This window comes from Amborella trichopoda, chromosome 5 (assembly GCF_054954075.1).
Source record: "Amborella trichopoda isolate Santa Cruz 75 chromosome 5, AtrichopodaSantaCruz75HAP2 v2.0, whole genome shotgun sequence".
Classification (NCBI taxonomy): Eukaryota; Viridiplantae; Streptophyta; class Magnoliopsida; order Amborellales; family Amborellaceae; genus Amborella; species Amborella trichopoda.
The window spans coordinates 35,592,456-35,602,171 of NC_142340.1; the positions used below are offsets into that span (position 1 = coordinate 35,592,456).

Sequence of the window (9,716 nt, forward strand, 5' to 3'; positions counted from 1 at the left end):
TCAAAGTTTTAGGTGAAGAATTTTAATGGGACATATACTTTTGAAATTTGAAGTTTAAAAATATAATATTTATTGGTACATCAAGGGAAACACAAGGCACTACATGGAAAAGATAAAAAACCTATCAATATGACTGATGATGATTGGGATGAACTCGTTATGAATGCGCGGGCCACTATTTTCTTGTGTTTATCAAATGGAGTTTTGTTTAATATTGTTTGCAAAAAACCAACAAAAGATTTAAGGAAAAAATTGGAATGTTTGATTCAATCAAAATATCTCACAAACCGAATTTAAGACATAAGTTCTTGTGACAAGAGGCTGATCGAATGAACGGGGTGATTCATTGAGGAATCATTCAAGAAGTATTTCAAGATTTCAATCAAAATCTAGAGTGCCCAATAACAAGAATGTGTGTTGGCATTGAGGGAAGCCCGAAAATAATTATTTCAAAAGAAAAAGGGTGAATTCTTCCAAAGCTCCTAATGCTAGAGCTGAAAAATCAAGAGAATATAAGAATGAAGTAAATCAAATTGAAGAGGCTACATCTGGATCATAAAAGATGAAGAAGTATTGATGGTGGCATATAACTCTATATTCTATCAAAATTGGATACTTGATAGTGGAGCCACCCATCACATGTGTCCACATAGATCTTGGTTTAACTCATATGAGTCATGTGAAGGAGGATTAGTATCCATGGTTAATAACTCAACTATCAAGGTGGATAGAATGGGTTCGATTTGCCTAAGAATGTTTGATCGAACTATTAGGGAAATTAAGGATGATAGGCATGTACCAAAACAGAAAAAGAGCTTCATTTCCGTCTCTTCTCTAGATTCAGAAGGTTACGAGTTCACTGGTCAAGGTGGAGTAATCAAATTATCAAAAGGAGCTTTAATTGTGTTGAAAGGAGTCCTAGTTGGGAGCTTGTACAAATTATTGGGAAGCACAATAATAAATGACGTAGTGAATTTGTTGGTTGAAGGTGAGGAAGTTCTATTTCATAAATGACATAGAAGATTGGGGTATTTGAGTGATAACGGTATGGAGGTCTTGATGAAGATGAACATTATTCCTACATTTAAAATTGATGGATCCAAATTTTGTCAGTATTGTGTCTATGGAAAACATTAACAACGACATTTCAAGGCTGGAAACATAAAACTAAGTGCAAACATGATTATAGCCATTCGGATGTGTGGGGCCCTTCACTAACTATATCTGATGGAGGTGCATTACATTTTATTTCATTTGTTGATGACTTCTCAAGAAAAGTATGGATCAAACCTCTCAAGTCAAAAAGTGATGTATTTTGTGTATTCAAGAATTTTAAAGTCGAAGTTGAAAACTCTACAGGGCATCCAATCAAAGTACTTCGGACCGATAATGGTGGAAAGTTTATATCAAAGTTGTTCAAATGTTTTTGCAAGGCGGAGGGAGTTACTAGGTGTTATACAGAGGCCTACTATCCTCAACAAAAGGGTGTGCCCCGAGAGGATGAATCGCGCTTTGATAGAGCATGCGAAGTGTATATTAAGCAATGCCAGTCTAGATTAAGACTTATGAGTGGAAGCCTTATCAATGACTTGTTATCTTATCAATCGATCACCTTCGGTAGCGTTGAGAAGCAAAACTCTCAACGAGGTATGGTATGGAACTCTTAGTAACTACTCTGATTTAATAAAATTTGGTTTTGATGCCTATGCACTTATTCCAAGTTGCCAAAGAAACAAATTAGATCCAAGGTCAAAGAAGTGCAACTTTATGTGATATAGGAAGGGTGTGAAGGGGTGCCGGTTATGGAATCCAAGTACCCGAAAAATAAAGTATTGGCAAAAGGGGGGATGATGAAGGACAATGGTTAAGAAGTGCAACAAGAGAATAAAAAATTTAAAGGCGACCTCCAAATACTTCCACCAAGTGGAATTATGTCTTATGAGAATATACCCATTGATCATGGGAAAGAACATCAACAACTAGAAAGTCAAAATAATAATTTATTATATAAGATCCCTTCTTTTACATCATACCTTGAATGGCATGGTGGGCTTCCAATGCAAGATGCCACTATGCACAACGTCTTGTGTTAGATTCTTGTGGGCATACAACAAAATATGCCTCGCCCATAGGGTGAGGCCGAGTAACTCGATGGACTTGGCCGAGTCATGATACCATAAGAACCATCTATTTATGATTTTATGTGATGGGTTTTACCTTTTATAAAAAATGAAGAATATTTAGGTTTATTATGTGATGAACAAATTGCTTGAGGTTATATTAGTATTTACCATTCACTTTCTTTGTATCTAAAGACAAGCCTAGGAAATCCAAGTTTTTGAGACAAAAATCACAAAGCCTTTCCTAATACAGTCTGCATAAGGTTCGCCATAAACCATCAGATATTAAAGGGGAGCGGTTTCTATAACACCTAAAAAAACAAGAGTAAGTAACGCCTAGGCGTTATAAGGATGCGGTTCTATAACACCTAGGCTTTATGAATATAATGTTACGCTGTTTTTAGAAAGCACTTTAGGCATAAAAAATTTCCATGATTGCTCTAAAAAATTTAATTTTCATAGCTCTAAATTCTGACCAAAGTTCAAAACGTCTTGAAAAAATCAAGGTGACCGAAGTTCAAAACGTCTTGAAAAACCCCTACTCAATATATATATATATATATATATATATATATTATTAAGTAAAAGTAAAGGGGTGGACATGTGTCATGAAAATAAGAACGGACCCTAATTGTAAAATATGAATGGTCCCTAATTGTATAGATATTATAGGGTACATTCTTAACTTTAATGGTAGAGAGAGAAAGTGAGTAGGGTCGAGAGAGTATGGATACTTTTGGGGAAGAAAGGGAAGAGAGAGACGCAAAAATTTTAGGGGATAGCATATCTACTAGAATAGGGTTCTTAACTCTATGGAATGAGAGAAAGATAGATGAATCTCTAAATTTAATTATATCTAGGCTTCCTATTTAGATAAGTCAACTAAATTAAGATGAGCTGGAAAGATAAGAGAGACACACGGATCTCTACACTCATTCCAAAAAATTTAAGTATTTGAAAAGAAAATTCGAAAATACATTTGAAAAGGAAGCTTGCACGTACAAAAATTAGGAGAAATAAGATTTCCATAATCTCTCTATATATCATAAATTTTAGAGGATAGCTTATCTTCACCTATATCTTTAGAGAGGGGTAAGAGAGAGAGAGTACGTATAAGAGAGAGAGAGAGAGCATAATTGAGAGAGATAGATAAGTGCATGCATATTTAGGGAAAGAGAGAGACATAAGTCTAATCTCACCTTTATCTTAAAATCTATACTTACTATTTTCTGACTTAAAAGATCTCATTCATGCTAAGAGAGAGAGAGAGAGAGAGATTCTGTATCCTAATGAAAGAGATAGATAGATAAGTCCTATAAATAGGTTAAGCCTTATATCCTTATTTCGTTTAAAAGTCTTATAAATAGAAGTCTCTCATACTATTTTTTATAGGGTGCAGTTGGCATACGGATGCATCCGTAGCTGCAGAGGTAAGGTGCAACTTCTAACTTTATCAGGGTATACAATTTTGATCTAAAATGTTCCTAAGATTATCTCAAAATCTATTTTTATATCTAATTATAAAATTTTCAATTAAAAAAATAGTTAAAATCTAGTAGATCTATAAACACATGAAAATCTTGAAATGGTCGGTGTAGATAATATGTTGTAAAATGTATGATTTCAGAGACTTAAAATCTTTTTATTATTCATGGTCATGCATCTCGATGTCAAGATGATCAATCAAAGGGCTTTTCAATATTAAAACTACTTTTTCCGATCGATTTTTGAGGTGCATCCGTCTACATTATAAGGTTGCATCCTTATATAATTTTTTTCCTTTTTTATAAGTCTTATATCTCAATTAGATTCACGTGCCCCTCTCAACCTCTCGAAATAGGTACGCTATCTTTCATGTTTCATGCAATAATGTGTGCTTCGTCTATCTATGTGTGTTTATGCATGATTTTCATAAATTTATTGATTTATGGGGTTTTAGTTTGTTACTTGATTTAAAGAAGTTATGGATTTTTATTTTTTCAATCATTGATTTGGCTGTTTGAAGTGGGAAGTTGGGTTAAGTAAATGTTAGGAATGTCGATGGTTATTGCATTCGCTTCATGTTATTTTTCTGGTCTTTTGTAATGAAATTTTGGGTAAAAGAATAATTTTCTTCCACTATTTTGTAGAACTATGTAGATGTACCTCTCCACCATTTAATGATTGTGGGCCTTTCGGACTCTTTGTTTAGTGTACAAAACTATAAAATCTATTTGGAAGCTAAAATTGCATACGCATCAGCTTATTTAGTATCATTATATTCCAATGCAACTGCTTAGATATTTTAGGCCGAAAGATATATTGTAAAACTGAAACTACATGGGCATCGGCTTTATAAATTTGGGCTTTATGTATTTAATATTTATGACACTTTATATAATTCTTAAATTATTTTTTTATATTAATTTTTATAGTCGATATGTTTGTTAGTCATGTCACATTATACGATGTCACTTGGTATTTGTAGTAGAGGTGGATTTGTGCAACACATGTAATTATCTAAAATGGTTCGCATGTACTATGAGCATTGGCTTATATCGTATTATTATGGGAAACCAATAATCTTATTTAAGATAAATATACCGATTTATGGTGAATCCTTCTTCCAATAGTTTTGTCAGGTTTCTGCAGATTTTATTTTCAGATGAGATAGGTGCCAAAATGAGAGGATTTATTTTCATGACCTATAAATATTCTCTCATTTCTACTTATCTCTTTTCCCATATGTACAGTTCCTTGGGATCCTCTTAAATCAAACTTCCGCACATTGTTAAGATTACTCTAAATAACTCTAAAAATGGATAACTGCATAACTTGAACGACTATGTTAAAGAGTTTGTAGAAAGAAGAAATTGAAAATGTCTATAAGTCTAGGAGACTGATGCGTTATCTACGATAGAAAAAAATATATAAAAAAATTTACACTATGAAAAGTCCAAATATATACCAGAATGTAAATATCCTAGAGTGCAAAAGTTTTTATTCTTAAGATGAGGCTGCACTTTCTTGAGTGGAGGTATCTTTTGCTGTATCATCATCTAAAATAAGGGACTGAACGAGCCGACTTGGTCGTAGAACCGTATCCCGCACTGGTGCACAAACTTCATAATAAAATGACTATATTGGTGTTTCATCCTTTGAAGAATGCTCTCCATAGTTTCATTACCATTTTCTTGTGGTTTAATAGAGGTTGCATAGTAAAATTTATAGCGTCAATGGTTTCTCGGGTTCAAAAGTAAAACATAGCAAAAATATTTTCGAAGCTCTTTAAACCTTAGCCAAAACTTCGAAGCTCTTTAAACCTTAGCCAAAACTCACTTTCGGCGGTAGACATGCCGATCAATTGCTCTATTTGCTCTAAGAGCGTAGCTTTTGTCGCCTCTTACAAGAACATATGTCATGAGTCTACATTAAGAAAGAAGGTCAGGAACAGTTGTTTTACAAGAATAAGCATAATAAATATGTTTATTATCACTTAGTGTACCTTTTTTTTTTTTTTTTGGCTTTCATTACAAGTATGGCATGAAGGTCAATCACAGACGTCTATTGCTTCAGGAGGCATTCCCTTTGAGTATTTCCATCAACTATTACATATAGATCTTTCCCTTGCGAATATCTGAACGATGGTGCTTTTAACTTCCTCCAACACAGGCCCAGACTATTACGTACATAGTAAATAACTATTGTGCTATTGAAAATAAATATGAAACGAATAGAAATAAAACTGTAATAAGAAGTACATGCATTGATTTACATATTAATTTACATGTAGTACATATTATTTGATATATGTGAATTTATTTCGTAATTTAAATTAAAAATGTAATAAAATTCTGCGATAACAAATTTACGAAATATGAGGTGGACCATACTAAGACGATGCACCTGTCTGACGTTGTCAATGGTGATTTGTTGAATGGATATGAAAGACCGTTGCACTACTAGCCTTCTCATAGAGAAAATAAAAGGGGTAAGAACCAAAGCAAGAAGGTTTAGGAAAAGTCTTCCGAACGCCTATAGGAAAAAGTAACAGTAATTTTGCCACACTACCATCGATCGTCCATTGAAATTAAATCGGATATTTCACCAGCAAACGGTTCAGATCTGTGAACAAAACCCAACGCGCTAAGACTCAAAAGCTTCAAACCTTCCCATATTTCACCTTCTACCCTCCCCTGCTCTGCTAACCTTTCTTCTACCCTCCCCTGCTCTGCTAACCTTTCTTCTCTCTTGTTCGGCCTCTCTACTGCTCTGCGAAGGTCCCCTCTCTCCCGTCGCCCTCTCTACTGCTTTGTGAAGGTCCCTCACTCTCTTTGTGCTGCTACGCACATTCTCTTTGCAAACTTCCCAGACACTTTAGATAGAAGAAAGCTTCTTCATGGAGGTTCTAGTGAAGAGAGGGAAAGCCAAATCGCAAGGAGGAGGATGTACCAAAATGCGTGCCACGTCTTAGCTACTAAAGAACTCCCAGTCAATCATGTCTTTCCTGGCTTTTTTGGGTATGTGATGAATATTCAGAGAATTATGATGTGGGCTTTCGTTTTTGCTCTAAATCCGTATGCGTCGTGAACTTGTGGGAGATTGGGAAATTTAATAATTGAGTATCTTTAGCATTCCTTCCTTTGTTTTTCAAACTAGGTTTTCTTCCTCATTTTTTTATGGCCTCATAGCATGTTCTAGATGTTACCAAATAATATGCCGTGGGTTTGATTTAGAAACATTTAATTTGGAATCGCATGATTTAAATAACCATTTTTACATGAAAATGGAGGGTAGTTACATTTTTGCAGTGGTATTTGGAAGAATTAATGGATAACATAATTTATTTTGGGTGAATCTGTTTTTTCATTTCTCTCATCTTTTGCAGATCTTTTGATTGGTAATGCAGTCGTCAACAAAATAGAGATATTGAACCTGAATTATCATATAACTGCAGCTAACTCTAATTTTTGGTGGACTTCTCTTTAATTGTAACATCTTTTAATATTTTTGGGAGTGTATAATTTGATTCTTCGGACATGGTGACATGAGAAGCAAGATAATATCGGAATGTGATATGTATTTGTAATTTTTTTGGTAAATGCTAAGATTTGAGTATGAGTTAGATGCATTATGGCTTTTCTTTATGGTATCCACACAGACTGTTTCTAAATAGATTGTGGTTTTGATAGAATACATATGTTAGAATTTGTAGGCTTCTATTTGCACAAATCATTGATAGCTCTATAATATTTCTTTCCTAGCTTTCAATAATTCTGTGAAATCTATGTTGCATCATGGTGTGTGCAAGTTGGTCCCTCTGAAGTAGTAGATGTGCATTGGACAATCAAAAAAGGCATCAAACTTCACATACTCATATTTTTGGGTACGTAGATAACATAGGCACGTTCATGTGCTTACAAATTCCCTTATATACTCAAATTTAGATACTATTTCCATTACTTTTGGTTAAATGCATTCATGTACAAACATGTAGATGTATATTATCATTTTCCTACATATACTCACATGCATCTTATGTAATTACATCATCATATGGTACTGCTACTACCCTACTGGTTTTTTTTTTTCCGTTTTGGGTAATTACTACCCTACTACTTCGAGTTCCTTTTCTTCTTTTTCTTCTTCTTTTTGGTGAACACTGATAATGGTTAGCACCAGTTTTTTGAGTGGAGTGTTTTCCTGGCTGGAAATGAGATCCATCTGGCCAATTTCCAATAGTCTCTTGCTGAAAAAGCGCTACATATGTATACAAATGCAAACACATGCGGACAAAAACATATACCGGTACATGCAGATCTTTTGTGAATGTGTGCAAGCATATGTGCGTGCATGCATGTGTGTGTGGCATGTGTGTGAAGGGATTATATGGAAAACACCTTCAAGTTCTACCATCAGGCAATTAAATAAGCTATTGATTTGGGACTATGAAGATCTCATTTTTTTGGTCTTTTTCTTTTTTTACTTTGGTTCACCAAGTGAGTTTATTGGATTTTTCATTTAACCTGCCCATTGGTATACTCAGTACCATCTAATGAGTAGATTTTATGCTTGGTTAATCTGGATATTGCTTCTCATACCAATCTCTATCATTGGTTATTTCTTTGCCTGTCATCAACTGACCGGTTGAACTAATGGCTTTCACCAGAAATTCATTGAGGTTCATCAGACTAGTCCAATTTCTCTACACAAAGTTGTCAACTGTTTTGTCCAAAGAGGCCCTGTTTTACGCTATCACAGTGCTTTACTACCACATGTTCTGTTCCAAATAGGCTGATATTGTTGCCACCAAAAATAATGCTCCCTTAAAGTTTTGAGGCAAAAAAATCAAGTAATTCAGCCATCTAAGAGATCGATCAATTCAAAAAAGCCTTCTAGATATCCAATTTAATAAATAACATTTTCGATTGACCGCAAATTCAATGTCCAGACTAGGGTTTTGTCAATCGAAAAGGAAATAGGGACTCATACCTGGCAGTCCCAACCGCGAATTGAATGTTCAGACTAGGATTTTGTCAGTCGAAAAGGAAATAGGGACTCATACCTGACAGTCCCAATTAATAGCCTACTCGTGTAGGCACCGCTGTGATCACGAGCAAGGCCACCACCTCCGCAGGGACCTGACAGTAAATAAAACTGAGAAAATCCACCTAGCGTAGATGCAGCGCTCTACCATACGGAAGGTCCCCTGAGGTTAAACCGGTTACCTTTCGTATGGTAGAGGGCGGCATTTACGCTATCACAGTGCTCTTCTATCCGGCTTTTTGCCTGATTTGGGAGAAAGAGAGGATTTGCAAGGCTTTTGGCCTGTTTTGGGGGAGAGAGAAAAAAAGGTTGTGTCTTGTTTTCAGAGAGGAAGTTTTATGGCTTGGCCCACATCGGCATTGACACCAGCTAAGGTCGCATTATTCGGCCATAGCCTTAAGAGTTACGACAACTTGATAACCACATCAACACTTGATAAAGGGTGCGGTTTTCATAGAGCTCAAAATCTAAACAAGCAAAGTAAAGCCCGCCTTTATATAGCGTCCATAAATGTGGTTTAAATATTGGGAATCTTTGTGATAACTTTAAAATATATTTTCATCTTTAAGTATAAAATTTGATGCTTTAAAAATAGTGTAGTTCGAGCATATCTTTGCCTATTTGGAACAGAACATGTGGTAGTACGATTTATACATTGGCGAAACGGATAATAGGACGTGATGATAAGTTTCTGCCTTTAAACTATTCTCAGTCCCTTTACTGAAAGTTCTGCCAATTGCGTGGATGGGTTGATTTTTCCATGATCCATTATGTGGAGCAATATGACAAGTTGTTGTGCTGCATAAGTTGTAATGTGGGTAATATTAGAGTGCTCTAATGCGTTCAAATGTAATGTCCATGAAGACCTCATGATACAATCTCGGATGGAGCGTATAGAGCATGAGTTCAAGGGGTGGAAACTAAAATTATCATTAATACAACCCAAAATTACTCCTTAATTACACAATTTCCTGCAACCTATTTGCCTGCAAATCTTTCATTTCCTCACATACAATCACTCCAAACTACATGAAAGAAGCACTTCAAATTGGTCTTAAGATAGTTCCTACT

The 9,716-nt window shown here is 35.1% G+C and overlaps 1 long non-coding RNA gene across 1 annotated transcript; it reads left to right on the forward strand.

Annotated features, from left to right (window-relative positions):
* Positions 1-6,263: 6,263 nt before the first annotated feature.
* Positions 6,264-7,230, forward strand: LOC148782069 (uncharacterized). The gene is made up of 2 exons (XR_016055388.1): positions 6,264-6,619; positions 6,988-7,230. It is a non-coding gene; the product is annotated as an uncharacterized LOC148782069 (long non-coding RNA).
* The last annotated feature ends 2,486 nt before the right edge of the window (positions 7,231-9,716 follow it).